At 39.5% G+C, this 22,494-nt stretch overlaps 1 long non-coding RNA gene across 2 annotated transcripts in view; it reads right to left on the bottom strand.

Moving 5' to 3' along the window:
- Positions 1 to 22,494, bottom strand: part of LOC140203903 (uncharacterized) — a 110,417-nt gene that overhangs the window by 85,372 nt on the left and 2,551 nt on the right. Inside the window, exon 1 of one of the 2 annotated variants that reach the window (XR_011887416.1) lies at positions 21,863 to 22,008. The exons of the other annotated variant lie outside the window; for it this stretch is intronic. This is a non-coding gene — a long non-coding RNA (uncharacterized lncRNA). Of the gene's footprint in view, positions 1 to 21,862; positions 22,009 to 22,494 lie in introns of those variants that run through there. 2 annotated transcript variants of the gene reach the window in all.

Here is a 22,494-nt window from a genome sequence, read left to right as displayed (position 1 = left end):
GGTAAACATCACCATTCGGTGCAGGCGTAAGGCTGCTACGCTTTTGTTCCCAAAGTTTTCTGTGTTCAATCATAAAATTTATAACCTCCAAATTTTTACAGCTTTGATGAACCATCCACTTTAATTTTGTGAACCAAATGGACCTTTCCGAAATGTTTTCATGCGATTCAATCTCAGCACGTTTTTTTAAAAAAAATTGACCAATGGTAGAGCACGTCGTATGACGGCAGGCGCGCAAACCAATGGGTGGCAACGTGCGGACCACCAATCAACCAATAGCGACAGGCGGTCTGCATGTTTCTCTAATCCCGTGAAAGATGGGTGGGAGGACCGTCGGTCCTTTTAACCAACGGCGGCAAGGATAGAAACCGGAAGGTGGGACGTCTGGTTCACTAAATATGTATGTGTGTGTGTGTGTGTGTGTGTGTGTGTGTGTGTGTGTGTGTGTGTGTGTGTGTGTGTGTGTGTGTGTGTGTGTGTGTGTGTGTGTGTGTGTGTGTGTGTGTGTGTGTGTGTGTGTATATATATATGTGTGTGTGTGTGTGTGTATATATGTATATATATCATTATCATTTAGAACACAGAACATAGAACATAGAATAGTACAGCACAGTATAGGCCCTTCGGCCCACAATGTTCTGCCGACCCTCAAACCCTGCCTCCCATATAAGCCCCCACCTTAGATTCCTCCATATACCTGACTAGTAGTCTCTCAAACTTCACTAGTGTATCTGCCTCCACCACTGACTCAGGCAGTGCATTCCATGCACCAACCACTCTCTGAGTAAAAAACCTTCCTCTAATATCCCCCTTGAACTTCCCACCCCTTACCTTAAAGCCATGTCCTCTTGTATTGAGCAGTGGTGCCCTGGGGAAGAGGTGCTGGCTATCCACTCTATCTATTCCTCTTATTATCTTGTACACCTCTATCATGTCTCCTCTCATCCTCCTTCTCTCCAAAGAGTAAAGCCCGAGCTCCCTTAATCTCTGATCATAATGCATACTTTCTAAACCAGGCAGCATCCTGGTAAATCTCCTCTGTACCGTTTCCAATGCTTCCACATCCTTCCTATAGTGAGGTGACCAGAACTGGACACAGTACTCCAAGTGTGGCCTAACCAGAGTTTTATAGAACTGCGTCATTACATTGCGACTCTTAAATTCTATCCCTCGACTTATGAAAGCTAACACCCCATAAGCTTTCTTAACTACCCTACCCACCTGTGAGGCAACTTTCAGGGATCTGTGGACATGTACCCCGAGATCCCTCTGCTCCTCCACACTACCAAGTATCCTGCCATTTACTTTGTACTCTGCCTTGGAGTTTGTCCTTCCAAAGTGTACCACCTCACACTTCTCCGGGTTGAATTCCATCTGCCACTTCTCAGCCCACTTCTGCATCCTATCAATGTCTCTCTGCAATCTTCGACAATCCTCTACACTATCTACAACACCACCAACCTTTGTGTCGTCTGCAAACTTGCCAACCCACCCTTCTACCCCGACATCCAGGTCGTTAATAAAAATCACGAAAAGTAGAGGTCCCAGAACAGATCCTTGTGGGACACCACTAGTCACAATCCTCCAATCTGAATGTACTCCCTCCACCAACACCCTCTGCCTTCTGCAGGCAAGTCAATTCTGAATCCACCTGGCCAAACTTCCCTGGATCCCATGCCTGCTAACTTTCTGAATAAGCCTACCGTGTGGAACCTTGTCAAATGCCTTACTAAAATCCATATAGATCACATCCACTGCACTACCCTCATCTATATGCCTGGTCACCTCCTCAAAGAACTCTATCAGGCTTGTTAGACACGATCTGCCCTTCACAAAGCCAAGCTGACTGTCCCTGATCAGACCATGATTCTCTAAATGCCTACGGATCCTATCTCTAAGAATCTTTTCCAACAGCTTTCCCACCACAGACGGAAGGCTCACTGGTCTATAATTACCCGGACTATCCCTACTACCTTTTCTGAACAAGGGAACAACATTCACCTCCCTCCAATCCTCCGGTACCATTCCCGTGGACAACGAGGACATAAAGATCCTAGCCAGAGGCTCAGTAGTCTCTTCTCTCACCTCGTGGAGCAGCCTGGGGAATATTCCGTCAGGCCCCGGGGACTTGTCTGTCCTAATGTATTTTAATAACTCCAACACCTCCTCTCCCTTAATATCAGCATGATCCAGAACATCAACCTCACTCATATTGTCCTCACCATCATCAAGTTCCCTCTCATTGGTGAATACCGAACAGAAGTATTCATTGAAGACCTCGCTCACTTCCACAGCCTCCAGCCACATCTTCCCACCTTTATCTCTAATCAGTCCTACCTTCACTCCTGTCATCCTTTTTTTCTTCACATAATTGAAGAACGCCTTGGGGTTTTCCTTTACCCTACTCGCCAAGGCCTTCTCATGCCCCCTTCTTGCTCTTCTCAGCCCCTTCTTAAGCTCCTTTCTTGCTTCTCTATATTCCTCAATAGACCCATCTGATCCTTGCTTCCTAAACCTCATGTATGCTGCCTTCTTCCTCCTGACTAGATTTTCCACCTCACTTGTCACCCATGGTTCCTTCACCCTCCCATTCTTTATCTTCCTCACCGGGACAAATTTATCCCTTACATCCCGCAAGAGATCTCTAAACATCGACCACATGTCCATCGTACATTTCCCTGCAAAAACGTCATCCCAATTCACACCTGCAAGTTCTAGCCTTATAGCCTCATAATTTGCCTTTCCCCAATTAAAAATTTTCCTGTCCGTTTGATTCTATCCTTTTCCATGATAATTATAAAGGCCAGGGAGCGGTGGTCACTGTCCCCCAGATGCTCACCCACTATCATTTATATATCATTTTTATATAAAAAGATCTGTGCTCTGAAGTAATAGAACTATTATTTAAAGCAATAATCCTCTGATCCTTCCTGCAAAATGCTGTTAATGTTAAATCGTATTGAGATAACTTTTAAATCGTCCATCCCCTCTTGATTATGTCTTGTTGATTACAATATTCACACCTCCCATTGTTGTGTTTCTTTATGAAAAACAATGTACTTTAACCCCGTACAATGTCCTGACGAAGGGTCTCGGCCCGAAACGTCGACTGTACCTCCTCCGAGAGATGCTGCCTGGCCTGCTGCGTTCATCAGCAACTTTGATGTATGGTACTTTAACCCTGCGTGCCCAAACCTCAGTCTCGATATTATCACCTCCTCCTTCCTACTCTTTCCTGCATTCCTAAACTACCCCACTTCTCTCTGGATACCATTTTAAATTGAAATAAGGTTTGTATTATCCCACATACAACCTCTGGTTTTCCCACTGAATGCAAATCTTTTAGACTCTGGATTGTTGTGCTTGAATCAGACAATATTACAACTCGCATGGTCTCATTTTCTCCACCCACTGCAAAGCCAATAGTCCAGCTGTCATTTCACCTGTATACACTGAGAAATCATCATTTATCCTCTCCTGCATTTTCATGTTAAAATCAGGCACTACCAATCCTACCCCTAATCTACAACAGTGTTACCGTTTTTGAAACATCTGTGTAAATTTGTAAATATCCCTAATTATTATTATTTACATAACATTCAACTATATCTTGATTTAAGTAGACTTCTCTATTTTTCCATCTCTTTCTGAATAATTTAGGATCCACCTCTGGTGCTTCACACAGTCATGGAGTCAGCCCAGGAAAAGACACTGTATCACTTGGGGCCTTATTACTAATTCCTGTCATTTCTGCTTTCCCTTCAATAGTCCGTGCAAAATCTCTGAATTTCCTTCTTTCCTTTTCCCAGCATCGATCTAAAATCTGTTAACTTGGATGATTTTCTCCAGGCCCTTGTACGTTTACCCAATATGTTAACACAAGCTGTGATCTTCTCAGTTCCAGAGGTGTCTCTCCCAACTCCACCTGCATTGCCACCACTGGTGTTGTCCTCATTGCCCCACTGATTAACCTTACTTTCTTACTTTGGGTTTTTATTTCTTTAATACATGTTGACCATGTGAGTTTTTTATCAAACCAAATTCCTAAAAATTTAAAAGGGTCTGCAGTTTCTAATTTTAATCGATAATCAATTAAATGTAGAGATAAGGCTGAGGATCGAGTTGTTGATTTTCAAACAAAGGCAGTCTTTAGTGAGACTGCTGGCAAGTAGAGGCTGATGACAGGGCAAAACTGCAGTCAATGGGATGCAAAAGGGGGGCAAAAATCAAAAAAAGGTGATGAAGACTGGATTGAAAGTGTTATCTTTGAATTCAGACAGTATACAGAATAAGATAGATTAACTTGTAGCACAGCTACAGATTGGCATGTATGACAGTGTGGGCATCACTGAATTGTGGCTGAAAGAAGATTATAGTTGGGAGCTTGATATCCAGGGATACACATTGTATCGAAAGGACAGGCAGGTTGGCAGAAGGCAAGGTGTGCCTGTGTTGGCAAAAAAATTGTAGTGTGCCTGTGTTGGCAAAAAATTAAATGAAATCATTCAAAAGAGGTGACATAGGATGGGAAGGTGTAGAATAATTCAGGGTATACCAAGGAGTATTATGGTTAAGGGTGATGAAATGAGAGCATGGATCAGTACATGGAACTACAATGTTGTAGCCATTACTGAAATTTGGTTGAGTGAGGGGCAGGAATGGGTGATTAATGTACCAGGTTTTTGAAGTTTTAGAAAAGATAGAGGAGGAGATAAAGTGGGGGTATTGCATTAACAGTCAGGGACAATATCACAGCTGCACGCAGAGGAGACATAATGGCGAGGTAAGAAACTGAATCCATTTGAGTGAAACTCAAGAACAGGCAGGGTACAATCACACAGATGGGATTGAACTTGGGGACGCAGCCTCAAGATTTGGGGGAGTAGATTTAGGATGGAAATGAGGAGGAACTGTTTATCCCAGAGAGTGGTGAATCTCTGTGAATTCAATGCCTAATGAAGCAGTGGAAGCTACCTCAGTAGATATATTTATGACAAGGTTGGCTAGATTTTTGCATAGTAGTGGAATTAAGGATCATGGGGAAAAGGCAGGTATGTGGAGATGAGTCCATGGCCAGATCAGCCATGATCTTATTGAATGGCAGAGCAGGCTCAACGAGCCAGATGGCCTACTCCCATATATTTCTAATCCTGGGAAATCCATTCCCGCTATTTTATCTTTGTTGGCTCAGTTTAGAAATTTTTCTGGTTATAAGTTCCTATTTATGGATGTTTACCATTTAAATTGGTCACCAACTTTTTTACATGTTTGGGGGTTAATAGTACGAAAAAGTATAAGGATTTATTTAAGGCAAATTTTTTACCTTTAATTGATCAGGTTAAACTTTTGTTTACTAAATGGTCACCAACGTCTCTGTCATTGATCGGTCGGATCAATGCTATCAAGATGATTATTTTGCCTAAATTTTTATATTTATTTCAAGGGTTGCCGATTTTCATTCCGAAAGCCTTTTTTGATAATGTTGATTCCAAAATTTCTTCATCTATATGGCAGAACAAAAATCCTAGGTTAGGTAAAAGACATATACAGAAATCTAAAAAGGAGGGGGGTTTAGCTTTGCCAAATTTTAGATTTTACTATTGGGCAATTAATATTCGATATTTAAAATTTTGGTTAGCGGACGGACGTAACTTCAAGTCCACATTGGGTAAATCTTGAACGTAGTTCTTTACAAGGGTTTTCACTGGGTTCTATTTTAGGGACTTTGCTTCCCTTTACTCATTTTAAATTGTATAAACAAATGGATAACCGAATAGTAAAACATACTTGATGTATAGGTGTGGAACGCGCTGCCTCAGAAGGCAGTGGAGACCAATTCTCTGGATGCTTTCAAAAAGGAGCTAGATAGGTACCTTATGGATAGGGGAATCATGGATTATGGGGACAAGGCAGGAACCGGGTATTGATAGTAGATGATCAGCCATGATCTCAGAATGGCGGTGCAGGCTCGAAGGGCCAAATGGTCCACTTCTGCACCTATTGTCTGTTGTCTATTGTATATGGTTTCAATTTTGAAAATTTTTTGTGTTGAATCAATTTATTTTGGCAAGTCCTATTATCTCTAATTTCTTCTTTCAACCCTCTATTATGGATCAAGCATATCCGGCTTGGAAAATTAAAGGAATAGTATGATTTTGTGATCTACCTTTGGATAATTGTTTCATATCCTTTGAACAATTATCTAATAAATATAACTTGCCTCGATCCCATTTTTTTTTAGATATTTACCGATTAGAAACTTTTTAAATACTGTTTCTCCTACATTCCTGAATTTATATTCAATGGATATTTTGGAAAAAAATTTAGATTTAAATCCTTTTCAGAAAGGTGTAATAGCAATTATTTATAATATAATTATGAAAATATGTCCAGATGTATCTAATAAAGTTAAGACTGATAAGGAAAGGGAACTTCAGATTACTGATTGAAAAATGGGAAAAAAATTCTTCAATTAGTTAACTCATCCTCTATACGTGCTAAACATGCGTTGATACAGTTTAAAGTAGTGGATAGGGCTCATATGTCTCAGGATAAATTAGCTCGTTATTATTCTCATATAAATCCTTAATGCGATAGATATCACTTTGAGGTAGCTTCTTTAATTCATATTTTTTGGTCATGTCCTTTTTTGAAAAAATATTGGAAAGATATTTTTGATACTATTTCAACTGATTTTTTTATCAATAATAATCAAAAAACAAAGTGTTAAAGCTTTTTTTATGGAAAAAAGAAAGAAAGAAAAAAAGAACCCCTACTAACTAAAACAGAGAAAAACCCTAATAACGAAAAAAAAGGAAAAAAAAATACCCATTTGGAGCACAAACCCGGAGCTATACACCGTACACGCTTCCTTTAAAAAAAGACACCAAACCACCAACCATCAGAAAAGGACCATCTTTATTAACTCATGTCAAATGATAATAAAGGGCAAAAGAACCCCACCTTTTCTCGAAGTCAAATCTAGGATCAAAAGCTTGACTTCTAATTTTTTCCCATACTAAGACATAACCTCACCTGAGAGAACCATTGTATCAGAGTGGGAACAGAGGCATCTTATCATTTTAATAAAATAGCCCTTCTAGCCAATAATGTGACCAATGCAATTACGTATTGGTCAGATATAGAAATACCGTGAATATGTTGAGGAATTATACCAAACAAAACTGTCAATTTTTTAGGTTGTAAATTGATTTTCAAAGCTTTAGAAATTGTGGAAAAAGTAGATTTCTAAAATTGTTTCAATACAGAACACGACCAAAACATATGCGTCAATATGGCTATCTCAGTTTTGCATCTATCACACAGACTATTTACATTAGGAAATATTTTAGACAATCTCTCCTTTGTCAAATAATAACGATGTACAATTTTAAATTGAATTAGAGAATGATTGGCACAAATCGAAGAAGAGTTAACCAGCTTCAAAATTTGCAACCAATCCTCTGTTATTAAGGTCATATTAAGCTCTCTTTCCCAATCTTGCTTAATCTTAAGTAAAGGATAATTATCCTGTTGTAATAGTAAATTATAAATTTTCCCTATAAAACCTTTCACTAAAGGGTTCATATTTAAAATAATGTCTAACAGGTCAGAGTCTTGTGTATATGGAAAATTACTTAAATATTCTTGTAAGAAATGTCTGACCTGAAGATATTGCAAAAAATGTGAATATGAGAGAGAGTATTTAGTTACTAATTTCTCAAAGGACATCAATCGTCCTTCTTGAAACAAGTCCACCAAGGAAAAAATTCCTTTATTCCACCAAAGAGAAAAGGTTGGATCACTAAGTGAAGGTTTAAATAAATAGTTTCAATAAATTAAACTAAGGTGGTTAAATTTTTTAAGATTAAAAAACTTTCAAAATTGGTACCAGATTCATAATCATTGGTTAATCATAGGATTTATATTTAGAATAGAAATTTTGGCTAATTGTACAGGTAAAGGAGCTCCTAATAACGAAGTTAAATGAAATTGTTTCAAAATTTTCAATTCCAAATCAACCCAAGATGGTCGTTCCTTTTTATCCATCCAATATAACCAAGAACACGCATAACGTATATTAACCGCCCAATAATACCTTCTTAAATTAGGCAAAGTAAGACCTCCATCCTTTTTTAATTTTTGTAAATGACATTTTCCAATTCTTGGTCTTTTATTATTCCAAACAAAAGATGAAATAATAGAGTCAACCTGATCAAAAAACTTCTTAGTTAAAAAAATAGGAATATTTTGAAATACATATAAAAATTTTGGTAAAATCATCATTTTCACTGCATGAATTCGACCTGCTAACGAAGTGTAAGTGGATTCCACCTAGAAAAAATTGCTTCATAAAATCCACTAAGGGAACTAAATTAGCCCTATAAAGGTCTCCATAATTTTTAGTTATGATAATACCTAAATATTTAAAAGAATACGTAACTTTTAGAGAAATGTCATCATATATAGAAGCAGAATCATTTAAAGGAAATAATTCACTTTTATGCAGGTTTAATTTATATCCTGAAAACAATTCATATTCATTTAATAATTTCAGTAAGTTAGGAATAGATTCTTCGGGATTCGAAACATAAACCAAAAGATCATCCGCATAAAGGGAGATCTTATGAATGGTCCCATTTATAGAAATTCCTTGAATATTTTTAGCTTCAAGAAGTGCAATAGCCAAAGGTTCCAACATCAAATTAAATAACAGAGGACTTAACGGACATCCTTTTTTCATACCCCGGGAAAGTTGGAAAAAGGGGGATCTACAGTTATTAGTAATAACAGTGGCAATGGGGCTTTTATATATCAATGTAATCCATTTATTAAAATTAGTACCAAAGCTAAATTTCTTCAAAACTTTAAATATTCTCCATTCAACTCTATCAAATGCCTTTTCAGCATCTAGAGAAACAACACATTGGGAATCTTAGATAGGGATGAGTATATAATATTTAACAATCTCCAAGTGTTAGAAAAAGAATAACAGCCTTTTGTAAAACCCATTTGATCCTGAGAAATAATTTTAGCTAGTATATTCTCCATCCGATTAGCCATTATTTTTGAAAGAATTTTGGCATCCACATTTAATAATGAAGTAGGTCTACATGAAGTACAATCAGTAGGGTCTTTATCTTTCTTAAGAATTAAAGAAATAGCAGCTTCATAAAATGTGGAAGGTAACTCTCCTAACAGGAGAGAATCTTTAAGCATTTCCAACATATAAGAAGTAAGCAAATGTTCAAATTTTTTATAAAATCCTGCAGTAAAACCATCCAATCCAGGAGCTTTACCAGATTGCATTGAAAGAATAGCTTTCTGAATTTCTCTTTCAGTAAAAGGAGCAGCAAGAATTTGCTAATTTTCAACAGATATTCCAGGAAAATCAATCTTTTGTAAAAAGGCAAACATATTAGAAGGGTCAGCTGGAAACTGAGAGTTATAGAGTTAACTATAATAGTCTTGAAAATTTTTATTAATATCTTCATAATTACAAGCTAAACTACCATCTCCCTTACGAATTTTAAAAATTTGTTTTAGCTCTAACTGCTTTAAGTTGAGATGCTAATAGCTTGTTACTTTTATCTCCAAACATATAAAATTGATTTTTTAATTTAAGCAAATTTTTTTCAATAGGATAAGTTAATAGTAAATTATATTGTGATTTAAGTTCAACCCTATGTTTAAATAAATCAACATTAGGAGAAACTGCATAAGAATTATCCAGACCTTCAATTAGTTTGGAAATTCTATCTAGCTCTATTTTTGTCTGTTTCTTGAGTTTAGCCAAATAAGATAGTATCTGACCTCGCAAATATGCTTTGAGTGTATCCCATATAATCAATTTCGAGACATCCCCCGTATTATTAAGAAGGAAGAAATCTTTTATCTGAATCTCTATAAATTTAACAAAGTCCGAACTTTGTAATAAATTTTCTGGAAAGCGGCAAGGCAAGTTTACATTACTAACATCATTTAACTCAAAAGTTAAGCTTAAAGGCGCATGATCCGAGACTGCAATAGCATCATATTCACATTTCTGGACTTTGGACAAAAATCGGAAATCAGCTATAAAATACTCAATTCTCGAATATTTATTATGAACATATGAATAAAAAGAATAATCTCTGTCATTAGGATGTAAATTTCTCCAGATTTCTATCAGAACATAATCAATTAAAAAAGAATTAATAAGTGTTGCCGAACGACTCGGAAGCTGCTGATTGGTTGAACTCTTGTCAATCAAAGAGTTTAAACAACAGTTGAAGTCACCTCCCATCAGCAGCATATATTCATTTAAGTCTGGTAATAAACCAAATACATTTTTTAAAAAAGGATCATCTACATTAGGTCCGTATAGATTGACCAGGATAATTTTTCTATTACAAATTGTTTCTTTAATAATTAAAAATCTACCATTATTATCTGAGAAAATGTCTTCTTGAATAAATAAAATATTAGATTCAATAAAAATAGATACTCCCTTTGTTTTATTTTGACAGGTAGCATGTTATTGCAGACCCTTCCATGTTTTAAAAAATCTATTTTGATCGCCCGTTCTGATATGCGTTTCTTGAGCAAAAATTATATCGGGCTGGAATCGATTAAAAACTGTAAATGTCTTCTTTCGCTCAACAGGGTGATTCCAGCCACGTACATTCCAACTAACAACGTTTATCTGTTTAAGTACCATTGGATATTATTCTTAAACACAATACACGCAGACCACCGCGGGCTAATCAAAGATGGCGGGGATAAATAGAACCAAATAGAAAACGCGCATGCTCCGGAACTCCGTAATGGGGAAAAAATACAGAAAATGTGTGAAAAAAATCCCACAATAAACTGTTCTGAATATTGATTTACAACCTCACCCTACTACTGCAATTTTTTGGGTTATCATTGACAGAATCAAGTCATTTAACCTCTTCAGCTCGTCGGATGATTGCATTTCTTACATTGATGGCTAGAAGATCCATTTTGCTGAATTGGAAAGAGATTGATTCTCCCACTACGTTTCATTGGTTCTCTCAAACTATGTTGTGTTTAAACTTAGAAAAAATTAGCAGTGTTATTTATGATCCCTCTACTAAATTCGAAAAGACTTGGAGGCCATTTATTCAACATTTCCATATGTTGTAATTTGACCTTTTCCAAATGTATTCAAATTCTTTTTAATATATGTCGAGAGGAGCGGAGTCGCCGACACTAATGGTTCCTTTTTTTGATGTTACATAACAGCCCATGTCTTTTTTTTCTTAGTTTGGTTGATTAACACTGTTTAGGTTAGTTTTTCTATTGGGGTATATTTTTATTTTTTTTTGCTTTTTCATGATTTTATTTCTATTTTTTTTGTACATTATATTTGTATCCTCTATGATTGGGAGGTTTAATACCCATGTGTCAACTGGGTTTATATTCAACTATGTTAATTATAACAATGTAATCCCAATAACTGTATCAATACTATGGTATGTTTATCATTATGAAACCAATAAAAAGATTGAAAAAGAAAGATGGCCTCCTCCTGCTCCTATGTGTTATGTGCTACAGACCCCCTAATAGCCACCAGGACACTGAGGAACAGGTATGTAATCTGATTAAGGAAATGTGTAAAAATAATAGGGTTGTTGTCATGGGCATTTTAAAATTTCCGCATATAAACTGGGACCTGCTTAGTGTAAGGGTTTCAGATGGGGCTGAATTTATTCGGTGCATCCAGGAAGGTTTCTCAAATCAGTATGTGCATGGTCCAATGAAAGTAGGGGCCATACTGTACCTGGTGTCGGGTAATGAGCCTGACCAGGGAACTGATCTTTCAGTGGATGAAGAGTGACCACAACTCCTAATCTTTCAGGAAGTTTCAGACTACTGTGCTATTCCATGCCCTCACTTTGGGAAGTCAGATCATCTGGTTATACTTCTACTCCCTGAATATAGACAGAGACTGAAGACTGCAGCACCAGTAGTGAGGACCAAGAAGGTATGGACCAGGGAAGTACAGGAGTGCTTACAGGACTGCTTTGAATCGGTGGTCTGGACCGTATTCAGGGATTCATATTTGAATCTGAACTAGTATGCCGCAGTTGTTATGGACCTCATTCAAACCTGTGTGGATTTTTCAAGATTTTTATACTGAACTTTATAACTCTGTCCAGTAGATTCTTCTAAAATTAATGCTTTCTTACAAAAGATTGCTTTTCCTCAAATTTCTGTTGAGGATCAAAAATCTCTTGATGCCCAAATTACTGAAGCCAAAATTTATAAAGCTATTTTTTTAATGCAATCTGGTAAGGCCCCTGGGCGTGATGGCTATCCTGTAGAATTCTATAAAAAATTTGGAAAATTGCATTCTCCATATATGTTGGAATTGTTTAAGGATTCATTGGTGAAAGCTGATTTACCCTCTACTTTTTATGAGGCTTCTATTTCTTTAGTTCTTAAAAGGGATAAAGATCCTACTGATTGTGCCTCATATAGACCTATTTCATTATTGAATGTCAATGCTAAGATTCTGTCAAAGTTAATGGCCATTATTTTTAAAGATCAAACAGGCTTTATAAAGGGTCGTTATTCTTTTTCGAATGTTTGGAGATTATTTAACATCATATATTTGTCCTCTTTTAAAACTCCACAATGCATTGTCTCTTTGGATGCTGAAAAAGCGTTCGATCAAGTCGAATAGAAATATTTATTTAATGTTTTAGAGAAATTTGTCTTTGGTATTAATTTTAATAATTGGATTAGAATGATATATAAAACTATTGCTACTGTTATTACTCATAACTGTAGATCCCCTTTTTTCAGCTTTCACGGGGGACAAGACAAGGTTGTCTATTAAGTCCTTTGTTATTTAATTTAATACTAGAACCCCTTGCTATTGCTCTTCGTGAAGCTAAAGATATTTTTGGGAATTTTGTGAATGAGACCATTCATGAGATTTCTCTTTACGCTGATGATTTAATGGTTTAAATATCCAATCCTGAGGAATCTATTCCTGCCTTGCTAAAATTATTTAATGAATTTGGAGATTTTTCAAGATATAAAATAAAATTTAGTAAAAGTGAACTGTTTCCTTTAAATGAAACTGTTTCTATATATGATAATACTTTCAAAGTCACAGATTCCTTTAGATATTTAGGTGTTATAATCATTAAAAAATATCAGGATCATTATAAAGCTAATTTTGTTCCCTTGGTGGATTCTATGAAGTATTTATTTAGTAGATGGAACCCACTTACCTTTTCACTTGTTGGTCGCATCCATATAGTCAAAATCATGATTTTACCAAAATGTTTATATTTATTTCAGAATATCGCTGTTTTTCTGACTAAGAAGTTTTTTGATCGGATTGATTTTATTATTTTATCTTTTATTTGGAATAATAAAAGACCAAGAATTAGTAAATGTCACTTACAAAAGTTGAAAAAGGATGGCGGTCTCGCTTTGCCTAATTTAAGCATGTATTACTGGGCTGTTAATGTGCGATATATGTCCTTCTGGTTACACTGGGTTGATAAGAACGATCGGGCAATTTGGGTAGACTTGGAATTGAAAGCTGTGAAACAGTTTTATTTAACCTCGTTATTGGGAGCTGCTTTACCTATACAATTAGCTAAAGTTGCTAATTTAAATTTATACCCTGTGATTTAGCATTCTTTACAAATTTGGCTCCAGTTCTGCAATTTTTTTAATCTTAAAAAATTTAAACTTTGTAGTTTAATTTATCAAAATTTGTTTTTTAAGCTTTCTTTGAGTGATCCAACTTTTTTTACTTTGGAAAAATAAAGGTATTAATTCTTTTTCTGGATTTATTTAAAGAATATAGACTGATGTCTTTTGAACAATTAGTTGATAAATATTTTCTTTCATACTCAGTTTTTACAATATCTTCAAGTTAGACATTTCTTACAAAAATATTTAAGTAATTTTCCTTACATATTGGATGCCGACCTGTTGGATACTATTACGAGTATGAACCCTTTGATGAAGGGTTGCATTGGAAGAATTTATAATTTATTATTACATAGAAACATAGAAAATAGGTGCTGGAGTAGGCCATTCGGCCCTTCGAGCCTGCACCGCCATTTATTATGATCATGGCTGATCATCCAACTCAGAACCCCGCCCCAGCCTTCCCTCCATACCCCCTGACCCCCATAGCCACAAGGGCCATATCTAACTCCCTCTTAAATATAGCCAATGAACTGGCCTCAACTGTTTCCTGTGGCAGAGAATTCCACAGATTCACCACTCTCTGTGTGAAGTAGTTTTTCCTAATCTCGGTCCTAAAAGGCTTCCCCTCTATCCTCAAACTGTGGCCCCTTGTTCTGGACTTCCCCAACAACGGGAACAATCTTCCTGCATCTAGCCTGTCCAATCCCTTTAGGATCTTATACGTTTCAATCAGATCCCCCCTCAATCTTCTAAATTCCAACGAGTACAAGCCCAGTTCATCCAGTCTTTCATCATATGAAAATCCTGCCATCCCAGGAATCAATCTGGTGAACCTTCTTTGTACTCCCTCTATGGCAAGGATGTCTTTCCACAGATTAGGGGACCAAAACTGCACACAATACTCCAGGTGTGGTCTCACCAAGGCCTTGTACAACTGCAGTAGTACCTCCCTGCTCCTGTACTCGAATCCTCTCGCTATAAATGCCAGCATACCATTCGCCTTTTTCACCGCCTGCTGTACCTGCATGCCCACTTTCAATGACTGGTGTATAATGACACTCAGATCTCGTTGCACCTCCCCTTTTCCTAATCGGCCACCATTCAGATAATAATCTGTTTTCCTATTATTGCCACCAAGGTGGATAACTTCACATTTATCCACATTAAATTGCATCTGCCATGAATTTGCCCACTCACCCAACCTATCCAAGTCACCCTGCATCCTCTTAGCATCCTCCTCACAGCTAACACTGCCACCCAGCTTCGTGTCATCCGCAAACTTGGAGATGCTGCATTTAATTCCCTCATCCAAGTCATTAATATATATTGTAAACAACTGGGGTCCCAGCACTGAGCCTTGCGGTACCCCACTAGTCACCGCCTGCCATTCTGAAAAGGTCCCGTTTATTCCCACTCTTTGCTTCCTGTCTGCTAACCAACTCTCCACCCACACCAATACCTTACCCCCAATACCGTGTGCTTTAAGTTTGCACACTAATCTCCTGTGTGGGACCTTGTCAAAAGCCTTCTGAAAATCCAAATATACCACATCCACTGGTTCTCCCCTATCCACTCTACTAGTTACATCCTCAAAAAATTCTATGAGATTCGTCAGACATGATTTTCCTTTCACAAATCCATGCTGACTTTGTCCGATCATTTCACCGCTTTCCAAATGTGCTGTTATCACATCCTTGATAACTGACTCCAGCAGTTTCCCCACCACCGACGTTAGGCTAACCGGTCTATAATTCCCCGGTTTCTCTCTCCCTCCTTTTTTAAAAAGTGGAGTTACATTAGCCACCCTCCAATCCTCAGGAACTAGTCCAGAATCTAACGAGTTTTGAAAAATTATCACTAATGCATCCACTATTTCTTGGGCTACTTCCTTAAGCACTCTGGGATGCTGACCATCTGGCCCTGGGGATTTATCTGCCTTCAATCCCTTCAATTTACCTAACACCACTTCCCTACTAACATGTATTTCGCTCAGTTCCTCCATCTCACTGGACCCTCTGTCCCCTACTATTTCTGGAAGATTATTTATGTCCTCCCTAGTGAAGACAGAACCAAAGTAATTATTCAATTGGTCTGCCATGTCCTTGCTCCCCATAATCAATTCACCTGTATCTGTCTGCAGGGGACCTACATTTGTCTTTACCAGTCTTGTCCTTTTTACATATCTATAAAAGCTTTTACAGTCCGTTTTTATGTTCCCTGCCAGTTTTCTCTCATAATCTTTTTTCCCCTTCCTAATTAAGCCCTTTGTCCTCCTCTGCTGAACTCTGAATTTCTCCCAGTCCTCAGGTGAGCCACTTTCTCTGGCTAATTTGTATGCTTCTTCTTTGGAATTGATACTATCCCTAATTTCTCTTGTCAGCCACGGGTGCACTACCTTCTTTGATTTATTCTTTTGCCAAACTGGGATGAACAATTGTTGTAGTTCATCCATGCAACCTTTAAATGCTTGCCATTGCATATCCACCGTCAATCCTTTAAGTGTCATTTGCCAGTCTATCTTAGCTAATTCACGTCTCATACCTTCAAAGTTACCCCTCTTTAAGTTCAGAACCTTTGTTTCTGAATTAACTATGTCACTCTCCATCTTAATGAAGAATTCCACCATATTATGGTCACTCTTACCCAAGGGGCCTCTCACGACAAGATCGCTAATTAACCCTTCCTCATTGCTCAAAACCCAGTCCAGAATAGCCTGCTCTCTAGTTGGTTCCTCGACATGTTGGTTCAAAAAACCATCCCGCATACATTCCAAGAAATCCTCTTCCTCAGCACCTTTACCAATTTGGTTCATCCAATCTACATGTAGATTGAAGTCACCCATTATAACTGCTGTTCCTTTATTGCACACATTTCTAATTTCCTGTTTAATACCACCTCCGACCTCACTACTACTGTTAGGTGGCCTGTACACAACTCCCACCAGTGTCTTCTGCCCCTTAGTGTTACGCAGCTCTACCCATATCGATTCCACATCTTCCCGGCTTATGTCCTTCCTTTCTATTGTGTTAATCTCTTCTTTAACCAGCAACACCACCCCACCTCCCCTTCCTTCATGTCTATCCCTCCTAAATATTGAATATCCCTGAACGTTGAGCTCCCATCCCTGGTCACCCTGGAGCCATGTCTCTGTGATCCCAACTATATCATAATCATTAATAACAAGCTGCACTTTCAATTCATCCACCTTATTACGAATGCTCCTTGCATTGACACACAAAGGGATAAGCGTCCTTTATTTAAGATTAAACAAGATTGGGAAAAGGAACTTAATTTGACTCCTATGACGGAGGATTGGACGCGGATTCTGAAATTGGTTAACTGTTCTTCGACCTGTGCTAGTCATTCACTGATTCAATTTAAAATTGTACGTCGTTACTATTTGACGTAGGAGAGATTGTCTAAAGAGTTTCCTAATGTTGATAGTTATTGTAATAGATGTAAAACTGAGACAGCTACACTGACACACATGTTTTGTTCCTGTTCTATACTGGAATAGTTCTGGAAGTCAATTTTTTCTACAATTTCTAAAGCACTTAAAACTAATTTACAACCTAACAAATTAACTGTGCTTTTTGGAATAATTCCTCAAAATATCCACGGTATCTCTTTGTCTGACCAACATGTAACTGCACTTGTTACATTAATAGCTAGGAGGGCCATTTTGTCGAAGTGGAAGGAGACATCGGCTCCCATTTTGTCACAATGGCTCTCTCAAGTGATGCTATGTCTTAGTTCGGAGAAAATTAGAAGTCGAACCTTTGAACCTACGTTTGATTTTCATCTCCACCTACCTGCCTTTTCCCCATGATCCTTAATTCCACTACTATGCAAAAATCTATCCAACCTTGTCATAAATATATCTACTGAGGTAGCTTCCACTGCTTCATTAGGCATTGAATTCACAGAGATTCACCACTCTCTGGGATAAACAGTTTCTCCTCATTTCCATCCTAAATCTACTCCCCCAAATCTTGAGGCTGCGTCCCCAAGTTCAATCCCATCAGTGTGATTGTACCCTGCCTGTTCTTGAGTTTCAATCAAATGGACTCAGTTTCTTACCTCGCCATTATGTCTCCTCTGCGTGCAGCTGTGATATTGTCCCTGACTGTTAATGCAATACCCCCACTTTATCTCCTCCTCTATCTTTTCTAAAACTTCAAAAACCTGGTACATTAATCACCCATTCCTGCCCCTCTGTCAACCAAATTTCAGTAATGCCTACAACATTGTAGTTCCATGTACTGATCCATGCTCTCATTTCATCACCCTTAACCATAATACTCCTTGGTATACCCTGAATTATTCTACACCTTCCCATCCTATGTCACCTCTTTCAAATGATTTCATTTAATTTTTTGCCAATACAGGCACACCACAATTTTTTTTGCCAACACAGGCACACCTCGCCTTCTGCCAACCTGCCTGTCCTTTTGATACAATGTGTATCCCTGGATATCAAGCTCCCAACTATAATCTTCTTTCAGCCACAATTCAGTGATGACGAAGGGTCTCGGCCTGAAACGTCGACTACACCTCTTCCTAGAGATGCTGCCTGGCCTGCTGCGTTGACCAGCAACTTTGAAAAGTATTCTAAAGGCAAGGTGACTCAGCCATGCCGAACAAGGAAAGTCAAAGCCAACATAAAACCAAAGAGAGGGCATATAACTGAGCAGAAATTATTGGGAAGTTAGTGTTATAAGCTGGGCATGGATGGCGGACCCAAAAGCAAGACAGAGACTAGGTTTATTGAGATAGGAAGGTGAGTAAGGAAGAGACAATGCTTGAAATTGACACAGTCCCTGGATGAGTCTAGGGTTCAGGGCCAGGGCTGGGACTTGGACTAGAAACACAGGACCCGGACAGGGAACTAGGAATGAGGAGCCTGGACTAGGAACACGGAACTCCGGAACCAGAACCTGGACAAGGACCCGGAACCTGGGTCTTGGTTTGGACTTGGACTCAGAACTGGAACCCGGGTCTGGGCTAGGACTCGGGACTAGGATCTTGGCAAGGACAGGACGTGGCTACAGGTCAGGACGAGGTACCCCAATGGTGGGTGAGGAACCCCTGGGCTGGCTGAGGAACCAGAACTAGTTGAGGACACAAAGCTCAGACTTGGACCAGGCTTGGTCTTGGAACACAGAGCCTTGGACTTCAACTGGACACTCGGAGCCTTGGACGTGAGGTACTCCAGGGCAGGACGTGGCTCTTGGACTAGTTCTGGCTCGGCTCTTGGACTCGGCTTTGTTAGGCTCTGGGACGCGGGGGCGGGACCCTTTCTGCTGAGGATACTTGCCAAGGGAACTGCCGAGGTAAACTGCCAAGGGACTCCTGGACTGGATGAGAACACGAAGCCTAGACTTGGACAGGACTGGAAAACAGCGCCTGGAACTTGGAACACAGAACACAGAGCCGGGACCCCTCCTTGGGAACAGTACCTAGGGCCGGGACTCTTCTTTGACACAGACACTAAACACGGGGACACAAAGAGATAGTTCCAAACTCAACAATAAATAGTTCCTTATCTTGGCATGGCAAGGCTCCGGTCTCACTCTGGCAGTTGAACTTGACGGGGATGCAGGCAGGGCTTCAGATGGCAGGGGAAGGGAACAGTCCAGCAGGGAATTCTTGGTTTGAGAGGTATTTATGTGCCAGCCCAAAACGAGAATCAGGTGCCTCAGTTAAGGCACCCAATAGAACTGGGGAAAACAGGGAAAACCCGGAATATGGATCGATTGAACAGACCGTGAACTGGAATGCAGACGTCACGGACAAGACCATGACAGCTGGAGGAATGGGAAGCTTTTGAGAACCAGCATAAGGTAACTGAAAAAGTCTGTAAGAAGGTAAAGGTGGAATACGAAAGTTAGATAGCCAATAATATTAATGAGGATACCAACAGTCTCTTCAGATATATGAAGTGTAAAAGAGAGGTGAGAGGTCATATCGGCCCACTGGAAAACGATGCTGGGAGGGTGGTAATGAGGGACAAGGAAATGGCCGAAGAACTGAATAAATACATTTCATCAGTCTTCACTGTGGAAGACACAATCAGCATGGTAGAAGTTCCAGGTGTCAGGGGTCATGAAGTGTGCTACCATTACCATGGAGAAGATTCTTGAGAAACTGAGGGAGATGAGTCACCTGGAGTAGATGGTGTACACCACAACATTCAGAAAGAGGTGGCTGAAGACAATATAGAGGCATTAGTAATGATCTTTCAAGAAGCACTGGATTCTGGAATGGAGGACTGGAAAATTGCAAATGTCACTCCACTCTTCAAGAAGGGAGAGAGACAGAAGAAAGGAAATTATTGGCGAGTTTGTCATGGGGGAGGGGCAGGTAGTTTTTAGAGAGGCTACAGAAAGACTGAAGCAGATTAGCAGACTGGGCAAAGAAGTGACAGATGGAATACAGTGTCAGCAATTGTATGGTCATGCTCTTTGGTAGAAGAAATTAAAGCTTTAACTATTGACTGAGTGGACAGAAAGTACAAAACTCTGAGGCACAAAGGAATTGAGAGCCCTTGAGCGGGATTCTCTGAAGGTTAATTTGCAAGTTGAGTCCGTGGTGAGGAAGGTAAATGAGATGTTAGCATTCATTTCCAGAGAATTGGAATATTAAAACCAGGATGTAATGTTGAGACTTTATAAAACACTGTTGAGGCCTCACTTCATCTTCCATCAGATTCCATTATCTTCAGCCTTTTGTCACTCCCACCCATCACCTACCAGGGGGCACAGTTTTCAGGACAGAGTTAAAAGATTTGATGGGAACAGAAGGAACGAGTTTTTCAACCAGAGGACGGTCTGCATATGGAATCAGCTGCCTGATGATGTGGGTGAGGCAGATACAAGAACAACACTAAAAAAACACTTGGACAAGTACATGAATTGATAGGATTCAGAGCAGGGGTTCCTAACCTTCGGTACCTGGACCCCTTGCTTAATGGTATTGGTCAATGGCATAAAAGGGTTGGGAACACTTGTTTTACAGGGATGTGGGGTACACACTGGTAAATGGGCAACTTTGATGCAAAACTTGGTCCAGATTGACCAGTTGGGCCAAGAGTCCTATTTCCATGCTCTATGACTCTGCATGAGATGTTCCAGTTTGTGAAGTCAAACCAGGCAAAGTCTTTCACAGTAAACAGTTGGGTCCTGGGGGTGCTGATATTCTCCAGGGGAGCCAACACCTTGACAGCATTAAAATTGATTTCTTCAGCATCCAATAACTGCTGCCCTCCTCTGTCCCTTACCTCCCGCCTCCTGATCTCCCTGACCCACAACACCGTCTCTTTCTCATCCTCCACCCTCTGTATCATTCTGGTAATACCATGGGCTCTTAAGCTGGTAAGCAGCCTCATGTGTGGCACCTTGTCAAAGGCCTTCTGAAAGTCCAAAGTTCAAAGTAAATTTATAATCAGAGTACATAGATGCCGCCATATACTACCCTGAGATTTATTTTAGACCATAAGACATAGGAGCAGAATTAGGCCATTTGGCCCATCTAGTCTGCTCCACTGTTCAATTATGGCTGATCCTTTTTTTATCTCCTCCTCAACCTCAGTTCCCAGCCTTCTCCCCACAACCTTTGATATCATGTCCAGTCAAGAACCTATCAATCTCTGCCTTAAATACACACAAAGTTCTGGCCTCCACAGCTGCATGTGGGAATAAATTCCACAGATTCGTCACCCTCTGGTTGAAGAAATTTTTCTGCATCTCTATTTTGAATGGACGCTCTTCTATCCTGAAGCTGTGCCCTCTTGTCCTAGACTCTCCCACCATGGGAAACAGCCCTTCCACATCTACTCTGTCCAGGCCTTTCAATTTTCAACAGGTTTCAATGAGATTCCCCCTCATCCTTCTGAATTCCAGCGAGTACAGACACAGAAGCATCAAATGCTCCTCATATTATGACACTTTCATTCCTGGAATCATCCTTGTGAACCTCCTCTGGACCCTCTCCAATGCCAGCACATCTCTTCTAAGATGAGGAGCACAAAACTGCACACAATATTCAAGGTGAGGCCTCACCAGTGCCTTATAATGCCTCAGCATCACATCCCTGCTCTTGTTTTCTGGACCTCTTGAAATGAATGTTAACATTGCATTTGCCTTCCTCACCACCAAATCATCCTGGCGGAGAAACTCACCTGGTCCCTCAACACCAGCTCCATGGCAAAGAAATCCCAGCAGCATCTCTACTTTCTGCAAAGGCTGAGAAAAGTCCATCTCCCAACCTCCATCCTCACCACATTCTAGAGGTTGTATTGAGAGCATCCTGAGCAGCTGCATCACTGCCTGGTTCGGAAATTGCATCATCTCGGATCGCAAGACCCTGCAGCGGATAGTGAGGTCAGCTGAGAAGATCATCAGGGTCTCTCTTCCCACCATTACAGACATTTATACCACGCGCTGCATCCGTAAAGCAAACACCATTATGAAGGACTACACGCAGCCCTCATACAAACTCTTCTCCCTTCTGTAATCTGACAAAAGGCACCGAAGCGTTCAGGCTCTCACGACCAGACTATGTAACAGTTTCTTCCCCCAAGCCATCAGACTCCTCAATACCCAGAGCCTGGACTGGCACCAACCTACTGCCCTCTACTGTGCCTATTGTCTTGTTTATTATTTATTGTAATGCCTGCACTGTTTTGTGCACTTTATGCAGTCCTGGGTAGGTCTGTAGTCTAGTGTAGTTTTTGTGTTGTTTCACGTAGTTCAGTGTAGTTTTTGTATTGTTTCATGTAGCACCATGGTCCTGAAAAACGTTGTCTTGTTT

Source organism: Mobula birostris, chromosome 10, assembly GCF_030028105.1.
Source record: "Mobula birostris isolate sMobBir1 chromosome 10, sMobBir1.hap1, whole genome shotgun sequence".
Classification (NCBI taxonomy): Eukaryota; Metazoa; Chordata; class Chondrichthyes; order Myliobatiformes; family Myliobatidae; genus Mobula; species Mobula birostris.
This window is presented reverse-complemented; position numbering and strand designations above follow the sequence as displayed.